General features: G+C 40.3%; 1 pseudogene; it reads right to left on the bottom strand.

The window, feature by feature from the left end:
• Window positions 1–22,428: 22,428 nt before the first annotated feature.
• LOC113834452 lies at window positions 22,429–22,564 on the bottom strand (annotated as a pseudogene).
• Window positions 22,565–23,383: the final 819 nt, after the last annotated feature.

Here is a 23,383-nt window from a genome sequence, read left to right as displayed (position 1 = left end):
AGATCTGACAGATGACACAGCCATACCATGTTGACCTCAGGTCAACATGTCACAACAACACTTACATATCTCCAGTGATCTAGGGGAACAGAGGAGATAAATGGGAGTGGATGGGAGACAGAAAACATGTCCAATGTAAAGTGGACACTTAATGTCAAATGTCTTCAGATAGTCCAGTACCATTTATGATAAATATACACCAGTGACATGCTGGGGTACAACTTTTATGCTGTTTTTTTAAATCTGTACTTCAAAGGTGTTAGATTAAATAGTCAGAGCATGGCTTTCTCTCTAGAACTGGACTGAGCAGTGCTCTTCATGGAAGCTGATAACAGCCTCAGAAAAGACCCAGGTATCTGGGTTGAGAAGGTGCTTCCCAGCATCAGGAGTCCCTAGGTTTGATCCCAGCACCATGTAAACAGGGTATAGTGGTGCACAGCTAAAATACCAGCACTTAGAGAAAGGAGGCAGGAGGATCAGAAGTTCAAGGTCACCCTTCACAACATAGTGAGTTATAAGTCAGCTGGGGTACATGAGATGTTAAAATCAAACAAGACAAGAAAACACAGATTTACAGTTTTTCAACCCGAAGTCCACAAGCCAGGATAACTACCTGAGGTTAAGTTGTGAAAGTTTCGGGTCAGCAAGCCACTTTAAGTCTTCAACCAGTTGGGTTGGACAGATTGTTTTTGAGTCCTGCCAATCACCTATATCTCCTTCCTGATGACCTTGGAAGATGTTGATTCTTGGCTTACAAAACTGTGGTCATGGGGACAGAATTAGAGGATGTATGAGTATGGGAGACACCTCAATTGAAAGATTATCTACTGTGAGAGCAATCAGGCAGCTGTATCCCTAAGGACAAGCTAGAGGCTCTCTTCATCTTTGGTCAGATTGCTCTGGAATCCCCCAAGGGCTGTGACACCATTGTACTCACTGATCCTTGCAAGAGCCAAGACGCCAGCATTTTGACAAGGTATGAGGAACCCTCCACAGCCACTCCAAATCCTATGTCCACTCCAAGGGCCATAAAATCAAGTGTAACCAGAGTGTAATGGTCAGCCACCATTATAAATACTAACCCAGAAGCTTAATGTTATTTTTTAAACGTGGATTCTTGGGGGGGGGAAGAAACCCACTACCACTGCATTCATGAATAACTACTTCAGGGCCATTTCTCAAGAGTCTAGTTTTGTCTCTGCTGGCCATCTCTATTTAATTTTTAGGGTTGACCTTAGTGACTTAATACTCCAAATCCTTAGTGACTTAATACTCCAAATCCTATGTCCACTCCAAGGGCCATAAAATCAAGTGTAACCAGAGTGTAATGGTCAGCCACCATTATAAATACTAACCCAGAAGCTTAATGTTATTTTTTAAACGTGGATTCTTGGGGGGGGGAAGAAACCCACTACCACTGCATTCATGAATAACTACTTCAGGGCCATTTCTCAAGAGTCTAGTTTTGTCTCTGCTGGCCATCTCTATTTAATTTTTAGGGTTGACCTTAGTGACTTAATACTTCTGTACTTTCCCACTCTATAAGTATTTATTTCTGCACAAATACAAATTATTTCTGAATATGCAGCTTTGCTTGGTGTTCCAGATGATACCTTGTATAGTGAGGGGCTTAGAGTAGAATTGGGGATGCTTAGACATTAATGAAATTCCTCCCCGGATCTTGTAACAAGTTGTCAACATTCTTGACCAGTGTTGGCTCTTCTGAATTCTCTTATTTTTCTTCTGTGTTTTGCTCAGAAATATTCACCAGTGTGTTAGAGGGTCCACATAGAAGCTACTGTCTGCTTCTTATTTACTTTGTACCAAGCCCTTGGATGAACAATTTAGCTGAGAGACCCCTTTCATTCAAGCAAGTCACAGCCAGTAGGGTTCACTAATGAAGATATTGAAAAAAAGGGTGTCTTTCAGTTGTTCCACAGACTCCAGTGGGGCAGGAACCGTTTATTTCACAAAGCCATACTGTGGAGAACACAAATAAGTTTTGTTATGAATTCACTTTCACTGGTCCAATAATTAATGAAAATTTTTTTCCAGAGTCTAGCAACAGCTGTTAATCTTCAGTGTCTGCTGTTTTGGATTGCCATTTTATTCTGGCATTCATTGCTTCTCTCTCTCTCTCTCTCTCTCTCTCTCTCTCTCTCTCTCTCTCTCTCTCTGTGTGTGTGTGTGTGTGTGTGTGTGTGTGTGTGTGTGTGTGTGTGTATGTGTATCTGACATCATGTATATAGGTCAAAGGACAATCTCAGGCATCAGTTTTTGGGCACCACTCACCATTTTTGTTTGAGACAGTTTCTCATTGCCATGGATTTCACAGAGTAGGCCAGTCTATTTGGCCTAAATGCTCACAGGGGTCTACATGTCTCCAACTCCTATCTCACCACTGCTGGGATTATAGGTGTGCCATTCTCCTTAGGTTTTTATATGGGTTCGAGGAGGCCAAACTGAAGTTCTCGTGATTGTGAGGCAAGCATTTTATCAATTGAGTCATTGCCCCAATACCACTGTTATTTGTATAGGGCTGCTTGACATGATAAAGTAGGGACAGCTAGCCTGAGGCCATTTTAACCATCTTGTATTACTTTGCTTTCTGTTGCTATGACAAAACACTGACAAGAATAACAACTCAGAGAAGAAAGGCTTTATTTGGTTTACATGGTCCATCATTGAGGGAAGTCAGGACAGGAATCTGGAGGCAGGAACTGAAGCAGAGACCATCCAGTACCTCTGCTTAATGGCTTGCTCTCCATGACTTGTTTTCTTATACAACCCAGGGCAAAGCTGCCTAGGAGTGGTCCTGCCCAAAGTAGGATGGGCCCTCCCGTGTCAATAACTTATCAAGAAAATGCCCCTCAGCCATACCCACAGGCCAATCTGCTAAAGGCAATTCCTTACTGAGTTTCACTCTTCCCAAGTGACTTTGGTTTGTGACAAAACTAACTAGCACAGTACCATCTGTTATTATGGCTGGAATTGTCATTCTCATGACATAGTTCCAAGCTTACGGTTTGTCTTCCTTATTATTCTACGGCCTTCTGGAGAACATACTACCTGGCTTATAATAAAATTTTGTGTTCTGTTCTGTTTTTGCATACTTAATTTTTTCATTCAGTTTGGTTTTATGCTAAACATGAACCCATAATTCCCAGTTCCAGAGGCTTGGATGAGGCCACTGGGTCATATTAATATGAAGCATAGCATCTCACTGTCTTCTCAGACCTAAATGGGACATCTATGTCAACTCTTGCCCTCAAGGCTCAGGGACTGTCATGGGAGAGGAATGGAAAGAATGGAAAAGCCAGAGGATAGGGAGGAGTGCTGTGAAATGCTCTCTGGAAGATGACATAGGTGCTGTGCTGGTGAGCAAACACATGGCAACAATGATTACCTGCACAAGATCAGAACAGCATCCATGAATATCAGCGACATGCTATGTGGACTTGGTGGCTCAAATGGAGAGGATGCAAAGGGAAAGGGGGCATGCTGGAGGCATCTGGGGAGAGTTGGGGTGCATGCGGTGTGCTGTTTATAAGTATGAACAGGTCAAAGATAAATAAAACCTAAAGAAAGGAAACTGTCATCTTTCACATGAAAGACTTTGAAGAAAACAACAGTTTTAGTGATGATTGTCTCTAACATCCAGCATTATTTGATACATATCTGTAATTCTTGCCAATAGGCAATGAATTCTGTTTCTAATGTAGCCATCTGCCGTCTCTGGTCTTCCAGGCTTCTGCTTTTTCTTCCCATCACATAAGGGTTCTCCATGCAGATTCCCTTTCTAGCTTCACATTTCCTCTACTCTCAAATGGCCACGAGAAGGAAATCTCCGTTTCTAGCCCAAACATTACCCCATTTTGTTTAAAACTTTAGAATCTGTATCATCATCTCCTGGGCTGTGGGCATCTCAAAGTTGATGTACCAAAAGCTATAGTTGTCACTTCTGCCTCTGGATCCATTCATTCCCTGCCCATTATTTGTCCACGGAGAATTCACTTCTGATATTTCAAATGATAACTCCCTGCATTAATTAATCCAGGTGCCATTTAGAATCACCCATATCCAGGGGTCATGTGATATTTTCACTCAGTAAGTACTTGTAGTTTTAGAGAATAATCCCCACTGTATCAGCAGGAACTCTGCTGTTACTTAAGGCCTTTTCAAATATATTTTCATGTAACTAAGTTGATGGGGGATGTTTGGAATGAATTTAGACGCATAATGAAACCTTTTCCAATCTAAAGTATTTATTTATTTTTTACTTTTGGCTTAGACAATATTGATAGTTTTATTCAAATTATCTGGCTATAGGAGATTCCATGTGTTTTTGATAATTATATATCAACAATTATTATTTACATCTTTAAACATCACTGAAGGAATGCTGTCTGCTTAATTTGTTTTTTCCTTTCTATATGTTCCTGGCAACTCATTACAACTAGCTTGTAACTTAAGATAAAAGTTGGCAAGGCATACTTAAACAGTTTAAAATGAACATCACAGATACCAAATGATCACACTAAAATATGAATATCTCTAGATCCAAATATTTCCCCTGTGCATTGCCTCTTATTTTAATGTAATTTCTTCCCGGCTTAAAAAGAATCTCTCTATACCATCTGCTTCTACAATATTTTGGCATGTTCACAAAGTTCCCCTCCCAGACCCTGCGGTTCTGAAGTTCTTTCAGAGAAGTATGTTAAAGAAAATACGAATTTCCATCCTTTCAAGACCATTTCTTAATAAACAGCAGATGAATTAATCAAAACACACACAGCTGCACAAACGCTCCCTTATAACCGCATTTCCCTTCTCATTGTCCCCTAGACCCTAAGCTGTAATTTGCCATGGAGAGACTATTTTAGGTACTACATGCACAACCTATGCATGATTTTTCTATAAAGCATGCATATATGGCTTGATAAGCTTAATTATAAACTGTGATTTACTCCCTCATCAGCTCACATATTTCATTAGTAAAAAGATATGTTCAGAAAATGGCCAGATAAGCAAGACAGGTTTTCCAAGGGAAGTTCACAAACAGGAGCAGTTCTACCAGTAAAATAATTTTTAGGTGCTGGAAAGATGGGTCAGGGGTTTAAGGGCACTGGCTGTTCTTCCAGAGGATCCAGGTTCAATTCCCAGCACCCACATGAAGGCTCATAACCATATGCAACCCCAGTTCCAGGGATTTCGGCCTATGAAGGTATGGAATGCTCACAAGGCAGGCAAAACTCCCATACATATGAAAATAAGATACATTTTTAAAAATTTAAATATTTTAATAAATTATACAATATCCTATCTGAAATTGAAATCTCTCTTAAATAAAAAGAGAGCATTTCCAGCTTTGTTTTTTGGGGTTTTTTGCAACAACGGTGAAAGATGAAGTGACTCACTTTTTGAATGTTTATTGAATAATTAGAACTCAGAGTCATTGGGTTTGATTTGCAAGTAGATATAACTGACATCTAGACAGTGACGCCGACATTGTGGGTAGGTGAATAGCAGCAACCCAATACTCTCCCCAGGAAAGTCCACATCAAACATTACATTCACCTCCAAAGTCACTTTTTGAAATATATTCAATACTTGCCAAATTTAGATTCTAAACAGCTTCCATAACAAATCAGTACCTTTAAATTTTCTCATCATTTTGGGGATGTGGTCAGTCTGTCTCTTCCAATATTTTCCATCCTGATCCATCTGTTTTGCACACAGTTAGCTTTGTGAAGTTAAAATAGTGTTGCAAATCCAAATATGTTCATGTGGTCCCTGGGCCCCTCTCTAGGCCTTGTTCTTACACACACACACACACACACACACACACACACACACACACACACACACACACACACACACTGGCTTTTGCATCTTTGTTCTGCTCAACTTTTTTTTTGTTTTGTTTTGTTTTTTGTTTTTCTTCTCAGTGGTTTACCCCTTACCCTCCTCCTCCGTTAGTTTCAGCCCTGAATATATTCTAAGGATAACCTCTATGGAACAAAGGGCTGGTCAGGGGTGTACCTTTGACCCCCCTGTGAGATCTACATTTTCCACCTTACAGCCCCTCCCCAATAGAATTGGCTGTCATTTCTGTCTGCCTTACTCAACTGCATACCCTTGAGAACAAAAAACACCCCTTGTTGTTATGGAATCCTGAATAGACATGGTAACATTCGATGTAACAGTGAATTTGGTGGAAGAACAAATTGTGCACTTATGTATTAAATGAATGAATCAATTAGCCAATGAATGAGAACTCATTTATTAAAATCTTGTCTCTGCTGCCCTCCAGTGGTCAATCAGCTTAGGCTCTGAAAAACTTCAAAAGAAAAGAGAGGTGAGGGGAAAGGAAAAGGAACAAAACAAAAATAAGTTATTTGCAGGAAGAGCAAATGCTCTGGTTTGTAGCATTGATATTTTCCTTGAGTAGAGTTTTGTATTTTCCTCTGAGGTATTATCTTTTAATTCCAGATCAGTCTCCGAGATCTGGTAGTTTTCCATTTCTTCCCATCTTCAGAAGGCTAAACTGGATAGTAATAGAAGATGCCAATAGACACAAACTGTCCGTTCACCACTTGCAGGGAATGGTTGTGCGTGCCGGCATCAGAAGCCCATGGTGAATGGATGTGGTGGTGGTCATAATGTCTGCATTTTCTGTGGAAATGGCCCTTGGCCCTTGGCACACAAAGTGAATGACGATGCTGGTTTTGCCATGTGCTCTTTAGGTGCAAAAAGTCACATAAATGATACATCTTACCAGTAATCTAGTATTAATAATCTTCATATCTCAATAGTTCAGTGTAGTGATGCAGGAAGATGTTTACTATGTATGTTTTGCAAGCCTGTGTGAGAACTGTGTGCCTGGGTCTGTGAGACTCACATGCTGAGTTCATCTGGTCTTTCCTAGGGGTGAGAGAGCAAACCTTCCCGACACTGGCTTTCATCTACTCCCAGCTTTCCTGTAATTCAGATCTCATCCCAGGATTGATGACAAAAATAAGTTTTTGTTTGCGGGAAGACCAAATGCTGTTGTAGTGCTGTTGACCCAAGTGCTCGCTGCTGAAATATTGAGTCTGCCCCATCTGTGTAATTCCTCTGGAATGTTGCTTTGCTCTGGCAGGGAAGTCTCTCAGTTCCTTCCTAGATTGCCGGTCCATCACAAGCTTACAGTGCCTTACTGCCTAATTCCCTTTCTTCCTTAGTATACCCAATCTGTCTTTCACAAAACTGAGTATTTTATCCTTCTCATTCTCATTAGGACTACTGGAATTTGATGTACATTTTAAAAGCATTTTTGCATACATGCACTATACAATATAACACATTTAAGCACTGCTTTTCTCTGGTCTTGTTTTGAAGTTTATCTCTACAGCATAGAGTGGCATGTCTAAGTTTTCACTACTGCAGCAACTGCTTTGGGCTCTCCAAATTAATTGAACATAATAAAATTTTAATGTTTTCAACTACCACTTAAAAACATATTTTCCTTCATCAGTATGTTTATTAAAAATATAGACTGCTGGTCCTGAACTTAAATGCCATTTTGAGTGGGTCCTGATGTCCATAGAAATAGGTCTAATTGTTTGGGTCACAAATATCCTTTGGACAGAGTTGAAGATGTAAACAGAAATGACCATGAAGGCAGTACCATTTCAGACATAAGTTCCCTTATGATAAATGCTTGCTAGAAATGAGGTTTTGTCTTTGTTTTTGTTTTTTTTGTGTGTGACAGGGTTTCTCTGTGTAGCTTTGGAGCCTATCCTGGCACTCACTCTGGAGACCAGGCTGGCCTCAAACTCACAGAGATCTGCCTGCCTCTGTCTCCTGAGTGCTGGGATTAAAGGCGTGCGCCACCAACGCCCGGCTTAGAAATGAGGTTTGATATGTTTAAATTACATTAACAGAGGCTGAATAGCCCAGGCATAACGTCACACTGTGTAAGGTCTTGCACTCCACAACACTCTTTCTGTTTTATCTACGGTCAATTACCACAGTCCAACTTGTTCTTAACAAGTAAAACTTTTATGTCCAGTCAAGCAAAGTCTTGCATCTCTCTTGGCCAAGAAACAGCAACCAGATTCTTCATGTCATACATTTTCATGTAATTTATGATCTTCTTGTGCTTCCCAGTTGCTTTATGATAAACGGAGTGTCCTGCAGTGAAGCCACATGCATGAAGAAGTTCCACATGGAGGTGACCACATTCTGCTACTTCCATCCCTCCTGGTCCAGCTTAAGTGACGTCCCTGGATTAGGAATGGCAAGGCTCAACCTCACCTGTTTACAGAATCATGGAGTTTTATTCATTTATGTTAAATTACTTACTTACTTATGTGTATGTGTGTTTACCTTTATGTATGACTCAGCACTACATGAGGGCCTGATGTCCACTGAGTCTAGAAGAGGGGGATGGATTCCTTGGAACTAGAGTTACAGATGGTTGTGAGCTACCATGTGGATACTAGGGAGGAGTAGCCACTGCTCTTAACCCCTGGGTTATCTCTCATGCCCCAGGATTGTATACTTCTAAAGTATACAATTCCACAGAGCTGAACAAGATACATCTTAGTAAATTCTGCCTATAGGACATAGACACAGACCAGGCCTTTGGGTCATATTCATAGATTGGGTGTGCAAGAGCTAGCCTGCTATCTGCCTTTGTCTATCTGTCTGTCTGTCCTTGACAGAGAGGACCTGTTATATACCTGGCCTCAAACTCACTATGTAGCCTTGGAACTTGAACTTCTGACCCTCCTGCCTCCTCCTGAATGCTGGGATTGTGAGTCTGTGTCACCATCATTCCAAGTTGGGATCGAACCCATGTCTCCATGCATACCAGGTAAGCATTCTACCAACTGAGTCACCACTTCAGCCCAAGATATACCCCAACAAAGTTTCACACTTATCTTCTCTGTAATGGAAATGGACACCTAGCTGAGAATTCGATGATTGAAGACACCAGTGGGCAAACGCGTAGAAAAGGGACTGTGCTGGTGAGGTATCAGAAGCACTGATTACTAATCTCTGGAGATAGAAACCAAGGGGACAAAAACAAATGTGTTTTGTAGGGCAATTATAACAACTGTGGCCTTTAAGGCTATAGAATGGATGTCAAAAGTTAGTAAGATAAAGCTTGTCTTAGCTACTGTTCTATTGCCTTGAAGAGACACCATGATCATAGCTACATATAAAAGGAGGCATTTAATTGGGAACTTGCTTACATTTTCAGAGGTGAGTCTATGACTATCATGGCAGGGAGCATGGCAGCAGGTAGGCAGGCATGGCACTGGAGCAGTAGCTGAGAGCTTATATCGTGAATAGATAGCAGGAAGGAAGAGAGTGAGACTGGGCCTGGTATGAACTTTTGAAACCAAAACCCACACCCAGTGACACACCTCTTCCAACAAGGCCATATTCTCCAATTCCCCAATTCTTTCCAGATAGTCCACCAACTTGGAACCAAACATTCAAATATACCAGCCTATGGGGGCCATCTCCATTCAAACCAACACAAAGTTCTTAGTCCCTGTTGACAAGTTCACTGCACATTAGTACTAATATGTTAGCTGGACTTGTCTTCATTTGCAAGATGGGTAGGTTTGGGAAACATTGTAAATATGGTGTACCCAGAATTGAAAAGGTACTTGACAAATCATTTATTATATCTTTGTGGACAAGTAAAAATAAAGGATATCTATAATAAATAAAGAGTAATAATATCTGTTACTATTTCCCCTAAGCTATTAGCATATATCTTATCAGATACTCAACCATACAAAAAAGATCCATCAGTATGTTTTCTACTTACATGTGCTGAAGAATTCTCCCCATTTGAGACCTCACTTTTGATCCTACTTAATCCCCACCCCCACATCATTTATTAGGCTACCAGGCTACTTCATTTGAACCAAGGCTTTAGACCTACTGCTCTTTGAGACTTGTTCTCTCACCTGTACTTTTGTCCATAGCTCACACTTTCTCTTTGACAGCTTCTATAAAAAGGGGTTTGTGGGAGCTGAGGATGGTCCAAAAATAAGGTCCAACAATGGGAAAAAAAATGGAGGTCATGCTTCAATGTTCTGAGGAGGTTTTGTGGTGCCCCATGCAAAGATTAAACTGAGCAAATTTTCCACAAGATTCTTACTTCTACTCTGCTTTTCTTCTTAAACGTTTTAGTTTGGTTTGGGTAATTCTTTGTCTCTGAATTTGCATGTACAAGCTGATCAGCAGATGGCACCACTAACCTGAAGAAACCATAGTTGGCTGCATAAAAATCAGATATCCATTGCAAATGCAGATTGTAAAATTTGAGATAATAAAGTATATTTTCATAAGAAATAGATATTAACATTTTAATTTTGCCAAATTTCATATGAATCTATTTAATGAGATTGCAATCTCCTCTGCAGGATTTAACTAACTGGGTTTTAAAACAACAATCTATTATAAACACATCACTGTGTAACTACAGATTTCTCAGTACCGTGATTTATTAGGGCCATATAAATATGTCATAATTAAGCTTAAAAATAACATGTTACAGGAAACTTAGGTTATTTCCAATATCTTATTTTCATAAATAGCACTTCCTTAACATCCTTCTGCTAATTCCTTAGTTGTAAGGCACATATTTAATAGTCCGCACAGGACACATTGTTAGAATTCCTGCATTAAAATAAATTTTAAAGTATTAATTTCAAGCTGATCACAAGAAAGGACCTGGTAGTTTGTTCCATCCTTTTTTCTTTGCATTGTAGACACTGGATATTGAAGAACGATTAATCAGGCTGGAGAGATGGATCACTTGCTGCTCTTCCAAAGATCTGAGTTTTTGTGGGTTCCTGGCACCCACATAAAACATATTATAGCTGCCTATAACTCTAACTCCAGAGTATTTGATACACTCTTCTGTCCTCTGCAGGTACCCAGGGGCATGTGGCACACACACACACACACTAAATAAAATTAAAACTTTTAAAAAAGAACTATTTATTTCAAAATGGGCACAAAATACAAATTTTATGTAATTTATCTTTTATTATAGGCTCATTAACTCCTTTACAAATAGAATAATTATTAATTCCTATAATTTTATTAGCATTCTTATTAAGTTATTCTTGTCATTAAAGTAATTCTAAGAATCATTCATTTGAATGTTATCCATGAGAGTTGTTATTTTACTTTAGAACTAATGTATCTGTCTTTCTTTAAGTGTTTTAAGTCCTTTGAATTATTTTGTGATTAACTTTTTAATTATTTAAAATTAATTTTGTCTCTCCTGGGATGATTCCCTCAAACTGTGAGCTAACACAAACCTTTAAATTGCTTCTCGTCAGGTGTTTGGTCGGAGCAAGGAAAAATGTTTGACAGTCAGATTCATAAAGACATGTAGATGTACTTTCTTCCTGCCTGGTCCCACTTCCCTTCAGCCCCCAAATAAACACACTGATGCTTATTTTAATTAGAAACTGTTTGGCCAATGGCTCAGGCTTCTTACTGGCTAACTCTCTCTTAATTATTAACCCGTAACTACTAATCTATGTATTTCTACATGGCCTCATCTTACCAGAGATGACTCCAGCATGTTATTCCTTCAGCCACTACATATCTCTCTCGGGTGGCTCCTCTCTGCCTCCTCTCCCCAGCATTCTCCTCATGTGGTAGCCCTGCCTACACTTCCTGCCTGGTTACTGGCCAATCAGTGTTTCATTCATCAACCAATAAGAGAAACATATATACAGAAGGACATCCATCAAAGACAGAGAATACAACAGAAGAAAAGGAGGTGTTCTCACATCTCCCAGGGTATATGTGGAGCAATGAACTGTATTTGTGTGTATTAGGACACAGTTTTATAGCTGTGATACTTCTGAGATCTCTGCTCAATGTTGTATCTTTTGTGGCCTCGATATTTCATGGAGAAGCAGGTTAAAATCTCAACAATTACGTTTCTTTCCATTTCCATTTTCCCATGTATATTTTACCATTGTGTAATTCGGTGCATCACAACTTGTATTTGCAATGTAGTTTGGGTAATTTGATATTTCTAGAAGGCATTTTGCTCTAACAGCTGCCTTTACTTTTTAAAATTGACTAATTTACTTTGCGTGTGGATGTGTAAGTGGTACGTGGAGGTATGTGAGCAGGTGTGCCTTCACTTGTGTGCACCTGTGTATGGAGGTCTGAAATTAACAAGTATCTTCCTCAGTCGCTTTCCACCTTATGTACTAAGGCAAGGTCTTCCAGCAAACCTGAAACTCACCAACTCCAGTTAGTACAGCTGGCCTTCTTGCCCCAGAAGCCCTGTGTCTTGTCTTGCCAGTGCTTGGATTACAAGTGGCTGCCAAGCCTATTTGGCTTTCACATGGGCTCTGAGGATCCATATTCTCACCCTCATACATGTGTAGCCAGCACTTTATCCACCGAGCCATCTCTTCAGGCTCTGATTTTCTTTTATTAGCTCAAATTATGCACACTGTGTTTCTTGGCATATCAGTTTATCTATTACTATCTACGTTAATAGATGCTTTGAGGGTGATTGAAAATTTTAATTTTTTTCATCAGGTTAGAAGGCTTTTTTCATGTTCCTTGCCTTTTCTAAAGGCTTCCTTGGGAAAACCATAGGCCTATGTCAGCATATATTATGGTTTATGGGGTATAGATTCAAAATAGCACTGGAAGATGGGCACTGAGCATCACAGACATGAACATAAGGGGACAGTTCAGATTTAACTCATAATAGTAAAAATATTTTATGGAGTCCTTAGTGTGGAATTGGTTAGTCTTACCAATTTTCTGGTAGCCCAGACACAGTAGGGTTTCCTAGGGACCCAGATGCTCTAATAAAACTTTGACACATCTGGGCAGGACCAAGTCTTCAGTTTTCATTAGACTGTGACAATTGACAAAAAGGGCAGGTCACTGAGCACACAGGCACCCTGCAGGCCCTGTCAGGAAGACTGGGGTAAAGTGGGATGCAAATAATGCGTACCTCAAAGGAGTTTGGGACGAACAGATGTTTTAATAGGAAAGTACTCACGAAACCAGTCAGTCCTCTACACCAGGCGAACCATGGAACAGAGCGAGCCGCCTGCGTGTGACCCTCATATTTAAAAGGTCTTGCTATGTCACTGACCAACCCTAGTGTGCGTGGTCTACGTCACCTGTGCCAGCCCCCGAGAGGGCGTGGCTAACATTTCCCCTACACTGGGGACTAGTTTAATTAGTGTGTTCAATTTAACTTCCTCGTTGAGGTGGAACCAAACAACTTTAGAAATAAGGTGTTCCTTTAATCACTAGTAGTTGGTCAGTACCAGGCTCCTTGTATCTTATCACAGAAGTAGCTGTCAGTTTCTCTTCAATTCCCTAATAAACTCCATTTCTATATTGGGATTAAGTATTTGCTGTTTTCTGAGTGTCAAGAAACTGAAAAAGTTCCCATTGATCTATAATTTTCATGCCCTTTCTGTTTGATTTGTTGGATTTTTTTTTAAATTATTACTTTAAATAAGCTTTTTGTGCACTGTAGTTAGTAGCCAATTGCAAGCATTGTAACAAATATTTACCCTTAAATTCTGATAGATAGAAAATAGGTCTATCTCTTTCCCGATGTTTATGTATGAGCTTTATTTGCATACAAATCTTGGTTATTCTCTGGCCCTGCTATCATGAGAGAAACACTGTTATCCTATTGAAATGTTTAGGAATGCAACCTCTGTTTATGTGTGGGGGTACATACATGAGATACCACATATCCTGCTTATTATTTTGCTCAAGTTCAGTTTTTCAAATTACCATAAATATAAATTTGTAATCTAGTAAGAACAGTATGATATGCTAAGGCATGTTCTAATTTAATGCCAAGTTCAACTATCAAGTTTGTAAACAAATGTTTAAGTTAATGTTCTGAAGCAAACATTCATTACTTGATATATGGGGGAGCTAAATGCTGCTCTGGGTATGGTATGAGTTGGAAGTCTACTTACTGCCTGTGAGTCAGGCTGCCGACTCAACTATGGATTGTGCCCCCAGCAGGCCTGCTGCATGACACAGAATTGTCTCCACCAGCCACAAATTACATCTGTCTATGCCTCTATTTGTTAGACAATCTGGCACCAGGGACAGCTGAGATGAAGGATTTTAAAACAGCTCGCTTGATTGATGTGTCTAGAGCTATCTCTAAATCCAAATAAAATGCTAAGTGCTATCAAGAACATGTAAATCAAGCATGTCCCTCTTTGAGCCTTGACAGGGTCTGGCTAAGGCCATATGGCACTCACGTGTGCAGGCTGGAACTGACTTATATTCTACAGTAGAATCAAAACCTGCTTGCACTACACAATCAAACAGGTCACATTTTGAAGCTGGTTCAGCTGGGAGGTGGTATCCAAGGCCCAGCATGTAAGCCATGATGAGATAAATCTGAATGGTGGCACCTAGGGATTTCAACCAGGAAAATGTAGTATCAGTTATGAATGTAGAAAGTGGTTGATGTCAAGGAGGCTGCAGGAAGATCATCTGTGACCAAGGAGTGGGAATTATACATGGAAGCTAAATGCCAATCACTAGGGCTTCACTTTGGGGAGAATCCAGACCTGAACCTTCAGGTGATATGACAAAAATGTTCCAAGTTTTTATGTCCGTGAAAATTCTATCCATGGGACAGTACAGCTAAAACAAACAAACAAATGCAAACAACCCATTTTGTTACCTGTTGTTCCCATTGTCACCAAGTAACACCAGCTCTATCTAATGCAGGCTGTAAGGAATTTCAGAAAAGTGTGAAATTCAAGAAATTAACCACAAGCCCAAAAACTCAAATTAGAAATACCAGTGAAAAATAAGGAGATAGGCAGAAGGCACTTTAGTAAATTGAGCCCAGGAGCCCCTGGATTCTGACTTCTTGTCACCAGGACCACTTCCTCAGACTCTGATGCTGCCAGGGACCATGTGGTGAATGAAGTCTAAAGCAACAGTTTGTTTTGCTTTTGCATGAGGAATCTGATTGGCCCATTATGGACATGTGACCATGTGATATACTTTAATTACAGGGGAAATAGAATCTGGAAGCTTCAGCATCATTAATGATAGGCAGGGACTTGATGCCAGAGCAGGTCCTGAGAATGAAAGGGTGAAGGGCCTGGAGAATGGGTGTGTGTGCATGCACACACACAAACTCACATACAAGAAGTGAATTTCTGTATCAGAAACTTTAGTGTTTTGTTTATTTACTTATAATAAAAACTTGTTTCTGTTTTTCCTTTTTTTTTTAATTTGGTGGTTACTGGAGATTGAACCCATAGGCTCATGAATACTAGGCAAGTGTTCCACTTTAATGAAGTCTGAGAGCAGCCCATGTTTCGTGCAAAGGGATGTGGGAGTGGGTAGTCACATGACTGTTTTTCTGAAGTGTCTCATGACTCACTATCTCAGAGCTTGCGCACTCTGAGATGAACCGTGTAACCCTGGATCTCATTCCTATCATCACCCTCCATCACCACGTTTTGCACTCTGAAGTTAATGTCCTAGCCCTGTGACATCCTTGCCAACACGTACCAACTTGAGACCTGGTAGTGCTGTTTATGGCTTGGGCCTCTCTGGAAAACGACTTCTGAATCCTGCCCTGTTTCACTCAGGCAGGTGTAGCCCCCAGGCAGGTGCAGCACCCAGGCAAGTTCGGCATTGGGGTCTGGTGAACAGTGGGTGGTGGAAGCTTTCAGGAGATGGGCTTTCCTTAGATCTGTTGACCCATGCCCAGGTCAAGCTCTCAGAATTTGGGATTTCCTATTGAGGTTTGAAATGACTCCTTGTCAAAGGCAAGTGCTTTGGAAGTCAATACTGATCAACTTTCCCTTCACAGGTCTCTTTAGCCCTGTAAAGGCAGGGATTCCTGGATTTAGATGACTCCTGCTGTCCTATACGAATGTAGTTATTTACTATTTTCTTGTTCAAGTGCCCACCTCCCTCCAATAGCCAAAGTGATCCTATCTGTTCTATTTCATTTTTTCCTTTGCATCCTTGACACATTACTCTCACTTGACATCCACAAAAAGGCACAAAACAAAAGAAAACTCAGGTAAGAGCTCATATATCCCTGCACCCTATGGCATCCACTCCCCAGTCCTCTTCCTGACATCCTATCTACCTAGTTAAGGTCTGCTCAGCTCAAATGCCACCCTCTCTGAGCATCCTCTCAGATTGTTCGCATGTTGCCTTGCTCCCATGTGTTCTCAACATACCTCTCTAATACTTACTGTCGTCTCTTTCCCCCTTCTTTCTTCCTTTCCACCCCATACAACTACCTCTCTGGACAGGGTCTTACATACCCCAGGATGGCCTCAGACTTATGTAGCCAAGGATGACTTTGATCTTCTGATCTTTCTGTCTCTACTTCCTGTTGCTAGGATTATACATGTCCACCACCATGCCCTGTTTATGCAGACCTGAAGATAGAAGGCTGATCTTTATGTATTCTAGATGAGCACTCTGTCAATTGAGCTGTGTCCACAGCTCACCAAAGCTCTGGTTAATTGCTGGTGCTGTGGGTTGAACTCAAGATCTCATTCTTGCCAGGCAAGCACTCTACTGCTGAGCTAAATCCTCAAGCCCCATGCTAATTCTTAATTGTAAATGTTATCGCCCATCTCCTGGCCAGGCTGCAAATTCCTCGCTCAGAGACTTACTGATCCCTGTAGCTCCAGAGTCAAGTTCAGTTACTTGAGTAAATGCTCCTGTTTGGAAAAGGTAGGGAAGACAAGGAATAGGTTTACTTACACTTCTACATTTTTTAAAAATTGGAAACATTTATATCTTGCTTTGTTCTTCCAGAACAAAAGTAAAGAATGAAGAACTAAATTTAACAGAGCCACTGATGATTTTTATCTCAGTTATATCCAAAGTTATCCAGCTGCTTGTAAACAATTAATAATAGAAAAGAGCTATACAAATGTATCTTTTCATGAAAATTTCTAGATAATACCCACTTGTTAATAATGTGGTATTCTGTAGTGGCAGAAAAATGAATTGTTGACTGTGAAAATACTACTCAGTCATATCTCTGTCCCTAAACAATATACAATCTCATCTTTCATGGCTCTCAGCTGCGCACTGGAAGATACTATAGACATGAGCCAGTGTTCCACATGTAACAAATGCTCACCAAAGACACAGCGAATTCCAGTTGGACAGGGCTTGCCCCTTCTGCAAAGGGCACATAAATGAATAAATACAAGGAAATCCCCTCCCATGGCACACACACACAGGCACGCACGAAATCTTCAGAGCAGCTGGGTTATATTAGAAGTTGCAGGACTTTTGTTAGTTCAGATGTTTCAGGGCTGTTAAGGCACTCTGAAGAAGAAGTAAATATTTTGAGTAAGTCTCATTTCCATGCTGGCTGTGGGGAAACACCAGCATAGTTTACTACAGTTTTCTAATAAAACAGTCTCATGAAAGAATACCAGTGTTAGTCACCTAGCACATGACTGCTAAGGCAAAATGGTCGCTGTTTTCTTCCCTGAATATTCCAAACATGATTTCATTCTGACTGTCTTCCAGATGGACTCTCTTTTCAGTAAACTCCATTGGAATAATCATGGAGTGTGTGCTCACGAATCCATATTAGTTTAAACCAAATATGACCTGTTTATAGAACTTCATGTGGAAGAGTGAAGGTGGTCAAGCATTTGAACTATGGAAGGGAAAGCTGGTTGGAGCTGGAAAGGAACAGTACAGAATCCAGACCATCACTGTTGATAAGCCTTATAATAAGAAGACAATCTACTCAAGATTGGTTTAACATGGCTTTATTAATTTGCAAGGAGAAAGACTCTCAAACACAGACACCAAAGGTTTGTCCGATCAGGGCATTTTCCTTTATTGTCAAACTGTATGGAAAGCCAGTTAGTACCTAAAAACAGACGTAATAAATATAAAGTCAGAAGATGCGGACACAGAGAAATTGATTTTTAGTGGCTCAGGACTAAGATGGATGTATCCGTCTCTCTCTGAGAGCTTGTCAAGGGATTAGAAAACACTCTGCTCTGCTCTTCCCAAAGCCTGGTGCATTCTATCCCAGTTCTTCACCAACTTTTACTAATCCATCTAATCGTACTTTAATTATCACTTTCACAGAGAGACCTTTGCTGGCTGTCTTGTCTCAGGAAGGGCCCCTTCAGAGCACCCCAGTGCACCCTGTAATTTCTCTTTATAGCAATTACCTCAACTTGTGCTTCCATATTTATTCCTTGCTCTTCTCTTCCTACTGAAGCTTCCAAGAGACCAGGTGTTACTTGTTTTGAGCTCCACTGAACTCTCAGAGCCAGCATAGTGCCTGGCACATCTGCAAACACCCAGCACATACCTGTTGAATGGCTAAGTGACTGTATGAGTAATGGATGAGAGCACGGGTGGGAGGTTCAGGGTTTCTTGACTGAAACAAAATTAGTCTTTTCATTTGTGAAGTGAGGATATAATAGTACCCACTTTATATCATTCTCTTGTGAATGAAATATACAAATAGATGTAAAACACTTGAAAGAGAGACCAATGCAGAGAAAGCACATGAGCATGTTAACATCATCTTACAAATGACAATTTTTAAGAGAAATCAGAAGCCCACTTCTCAATTTCTCTGGAAGACTACTTGGTTGGGTACCATCAATATTAATCTATGAAGATATTTATACATTTTCCACAGTTTAGTAGAATTTTGATAACACATCTAACTAAATATGTGACTAAGTTAAAAAGTTTGTACCAAAGTCTTCATAACTTAGAATCAACTACATGTCATATAGCTATGTACTCAATCATTTTGTGTGGACCAATTTTGGATGGCAACTGTCTATGGCAGACCTAGGAATAGAACTCAGGACTTTGGACAGAAAAGTCAATACTGATAAACTATTTCCCCAGCCCTGATATGGCAACTGTATCATTTTTGTTTCAATGCTCTTAGTAGAGATTAATGACTATTGCATTAATAGTCAATATTCAAGGAACAAATTATGCAATTCAGAAAGGGGACTGACTGAATGACTGATCAGATGGCTCAAGGGGTAAAGGGAATCAAGCCAAACAGCCTGAATTCAATCTGTAGGAGCCATGTGGTAGGAGGAGCTAATGGACTTCTGCAAATTGTCCTCTGAGCTCCACACGTGCAACATCACCCACACACATGATAAAAAGGTAGAAAGAAAAAATAATGAGCATGAACATGCCTAACTCCTTAATAATACAAGGAATAATTATGATTGTCTTACAAGTTTTAGTGACTAAGACTGTGAGTCAAAACACTTGGACATATATTTGTGTTTTAAGGGAGACATAGCGTGATTGTTAAGAGTAATTGTCTTCCACAGTCATGGGGAACATGAACATAGGTGGAACATGGGGAATCCTTCAGAAGAGGAGGAGAAAGGATTGTAGGAGCCAGAGGGGTCAAGGACGCCACAAGAAAATCCACAGAATCAACTAACCTGGGCTCATAGGGGCTCACAGATTGAACCGACAACCAAGGAGCCTGCATGGAACTGACCTAGGCACTCTGCATATATGTGACAGTTGTGTAGCTTGGTCTTCTTGTGGGGCTCCTAACAATAAGAACAGGGGCTGTCTCCAACTCTTTTACTGGCTTTTGGGAACTTGCTCCTAATACTGGGTCGCCTTGCCCAGCCTTAATACTTGGGATGTGCTTTCTGCAATTTGATATGTCATGTTTTATTGACATTCATGGGAAACCTGCCCTTTCCTAAACAGAAACAGAGGAGGAGTGGATTGGACTGGTGGAGGAGACAGGGGGACAGGGGAGGATGGGGCAGGAGCTGGAAGGAGAGGAGGGAGGGGAAACCGCAGCTGGAATGTAATATAGATAAATATATAAATATTATCTTTGTTTTAGTGTTTCTGTTGCTGTGAAGAGACACCATGACCATAGAAACTCTTATAAAGAAAAACATTTCATTGGTGGGACATGGTGCTATGCAGGCAGTCATGGTGCTGGAGATGTAGCTGAGAGTCATACCTCTTGCAGCAAGGAGGAAATGGTCTTTCTCACTGGGCAATATCTTGAGCATATGTGAGACCTCAAAGCCCACCTAAACAGTGACATGCTTCCTTCCACAAGACCACACCTACTTTAATAAGGCCACACCTCCTAATAGTGACACTCCCTTTGGGTGCCATTTTCTTCCAAACCACCACTGTCTTAGTGTCGGGTTCATTCATTATAAATGTATTGATGTCAAACACCCACCAGGCATCAAGAATATTTCACAAAGGTTAGGTTTCACTTTAAGGACAAAATAGCACAGTTTTTTTCCAACCAATTAATTTATCATCAATAAAATCATCAAGGACAGTGTGATATAATACATATGAATAGAATACATATGACAGAATACTGGTGAAAATACTTGGAAGGAAATTTGGAAACATAGACACAGGGCCTCATAAATACAGACTTTGATGGAGAAATTCGAATTCTATATTTACCTGCAGGCTTTAAGTAGAAGAATACTTGAAAATAATAAATGAATTACTGAGACTTTATCTCATAGTTAAACTGCAAAGCAAAATGAATGATTGCACAGATGATGGCAAAACTGTTTATTAAAATAAAATTTGTAATCATCAATGACAGTAGAAACTTACATGAGGCCATATGTGGGGTACTCTAAATATTATTGAACATATATTTTCTATGTATCATATGAATGAGAATAAGAAATAAATGTACATATACTGTAATAATATTATTTCCTAAGTATAGCCCCACTATTAAAAGATGGTTGCTCAAACAAATCATTGTTTTCTTCTCATTTTTAAATCTCAATTTTTTTCAAAAGAAAAATACGAGAGAATAAAATTGACTAAAAGTCACATTAGCTTATTGCAGTCTCCAAGTATTTTTTAATCCAGAGAGATCCAGCCAATCATGATTTCACCTGGCTGATGCAAACAACAGTTACCTCACTCATAAACAGTAAAACCCACAGAAATCATCTTTCTGAGTATGTAGTATAATTGTACATAGAGTGTCACAGATCACTCAAAATTTCCATTACTTTCTGTGGTCATCAGTTTAATCTGGCCCCTGCTCCGGTTATCCTAACACAACCTCCAGTCTGGCTCTTAGGCCACACACTCAGGCTTTGAACAAAGGCCAGGAACGTGGTTGGTTTGCTGACCCTAATCCGACTGATTACCAGGACCTTACAAAAGTTAAGTCTTATCTGTGGTTTTATATTTTAATTAAATTGAATCTCCAGAGAGTGTCAGAGTTATGCATAGAGCACATTTATTTATCCTTGCATCAGCTCAAAGAGATTGTTGCAAAAAATAGACTATGAATAATTTGACCTTGTCATGCTGATTCACTCCTGTGTTACGGTTCTAGAACTGTTTTGTGCTGTTGAGTTGTAAAGAGATTAAGGCAAAGGTTGCTCTTTCCCTGAAATGATGTAGTTTCTAGACTAGAAAAGTACTTTCCAGGTACTCTTGATATTGCACACTTCTGAGTCATATCAACTCAACACATTATCAGTATATTGCACAGTATTAATGGATGATGCTAGAAGGTATGCTAACCATCATGAACAGAAGCATTTTGATCATTTGTGTGCATAAATGGAACTTGTTAGGTAAGAAAGATGAGATGGTTTATTTGTTTTTCGATCTTTCAATCAGTTGGCAATGAAAGGAAAATTATTTGTATAGTTATAATATTTTATGGCTCCTGCTCCCCATCCCCCATCCATTGAAGGCTCCACCAATCAAATGAAACCAAAACGAACATAACCGATTCAGGGATCTCTGGAGGGCTTATGAGAAATGCTTCTAATCCAGGCTCTGGCTTCAAGGAAACTCTCAGATCTGTGGTGTGAACTAGCCTGTCAAAGTGACTAGCTTTGCAGACCAATTACTACTTCCGGTTCCTTAGCCATCATCCTCCAAGCAGGTTTTGACCAAGCTGGCCTCCTCTACCCTCTTTGGGGACTTTCTCTACTTATGCCCACAAGAACAAGAGTACCTGGGCTTCCTTCAACCTCCCTGGCAGTTATACCTCACTCTTTGCTTTCTTTGAGCAGACACACACATGCACACACACACACACACACACACACACACACACACACACACACACACACACACACACACGTTCCTATGGGTATATGTGTGTGTATGTGTATGTGGAAGAGGCATGACATCAACTTCTGAAACCATTCCTGGCAGCCAGCCACCTTGGTTTTTTTTAGATCTAGACCAGGATCTCTCTTTGGTCTAGAACTCACTGGTTAGGCAAGGCTGTTTGGTCATTGAGCCCCAGGTATGAAACTGTCTGTTTCCCTAGACTGAGATGACTCTCTGCCATGTCTACTTTCTTTTTTCTTTTTCTTTTTTTTTTTTCAGGGGAGAGCTTGAATGCAGTTCCCCACTACCACAAATTATGCAGTCGAGTCAGAAATCGCAGGGGTCACCACATTCAGACTACAATGGGAAAACCACCTTCGTAATCATGGTATCTCCCCTGCCAGGCCTGCCTTCTTTTACGTGGAATCAAACTCGACCTCTCCTGTCAAAGGATCTCCAGGCCTCTTTTGTTTTCTCAACTTGAGCATCCTTATCACAGTCTCTAAGGGCACACCTCACATTTGCTCCATCATGATAACTTCTGCCACTTAGTAGTTTAAACTCAACTTACTGACAATCCCAAATTTCACTTTCCAGCCCAGATGTGTGTGTGTGTGTGTGTGTGTGTGTGTGTGTGTGTGTGTGTGTGTGTGTGTGTTGTGTGTGTGTGTGTGTGTGTGTGTGTGTGTGTGTGTGTGTATAGCCAAGGGTGAACTTGACTTAACATTTCTACTTCTACCTCCCAAGTGCTAAAAGTATGGGCCTGCACCACTGAGCTTGGCTTTATGGGTGGTGGTGATCAAACTCAGTGCACACTAAGCTAGAAATTCTACCAATTTAGACAGATCTTATCTCAAAGCCCTTTTAATTTTTAGATGTTTCCTCTTATCCAGTCCTCTGCCTCTTAGTGACTCCACCACATCCATCCAACAACCAATCCAAACATCCATCAGTCTTGTCATTGTAACATCTACATGGAGGAAGCAATTTTTTTATAAAGTAATCTCAGAAAAAAACATGCCAGGAATGTCATTTGTATTCTGATTCTTAGAAGAGAGTCATTATGTCCAGCTTACACTCAAGGAGAGGGATTATACCGGGGCCACTGTAAAGGTTACCAACCACAATCTACTACTTTGAGGCAAGAGTGCTGAGGAGTGTTCTCCTTCAGTGCTCCTTACCTTGCCAAGAACATCTCTCACAAGGCCACACAGCCTGATGGATGTAGTTG

Source organism: Cricetulus griseus, chromosome 2 (assembly GCF_003668045.3).
Source record: "Cricetulus griseus strain 17A/GY chromosome 2, alternate assembly CriGri-PICRH-1.0, whole genome shotgun sequence".
Lineage (NCBI taxonomy): Eukaryota > Metazoa > Chordata > Mammalia > Rodentia > Cricetidae > Cricetulus > Cricetulus griseus.
Note: the sequence above shows the minus strand (reverse complement) of the source record. Positions and strands in the feature narration are given on the sequence as shown.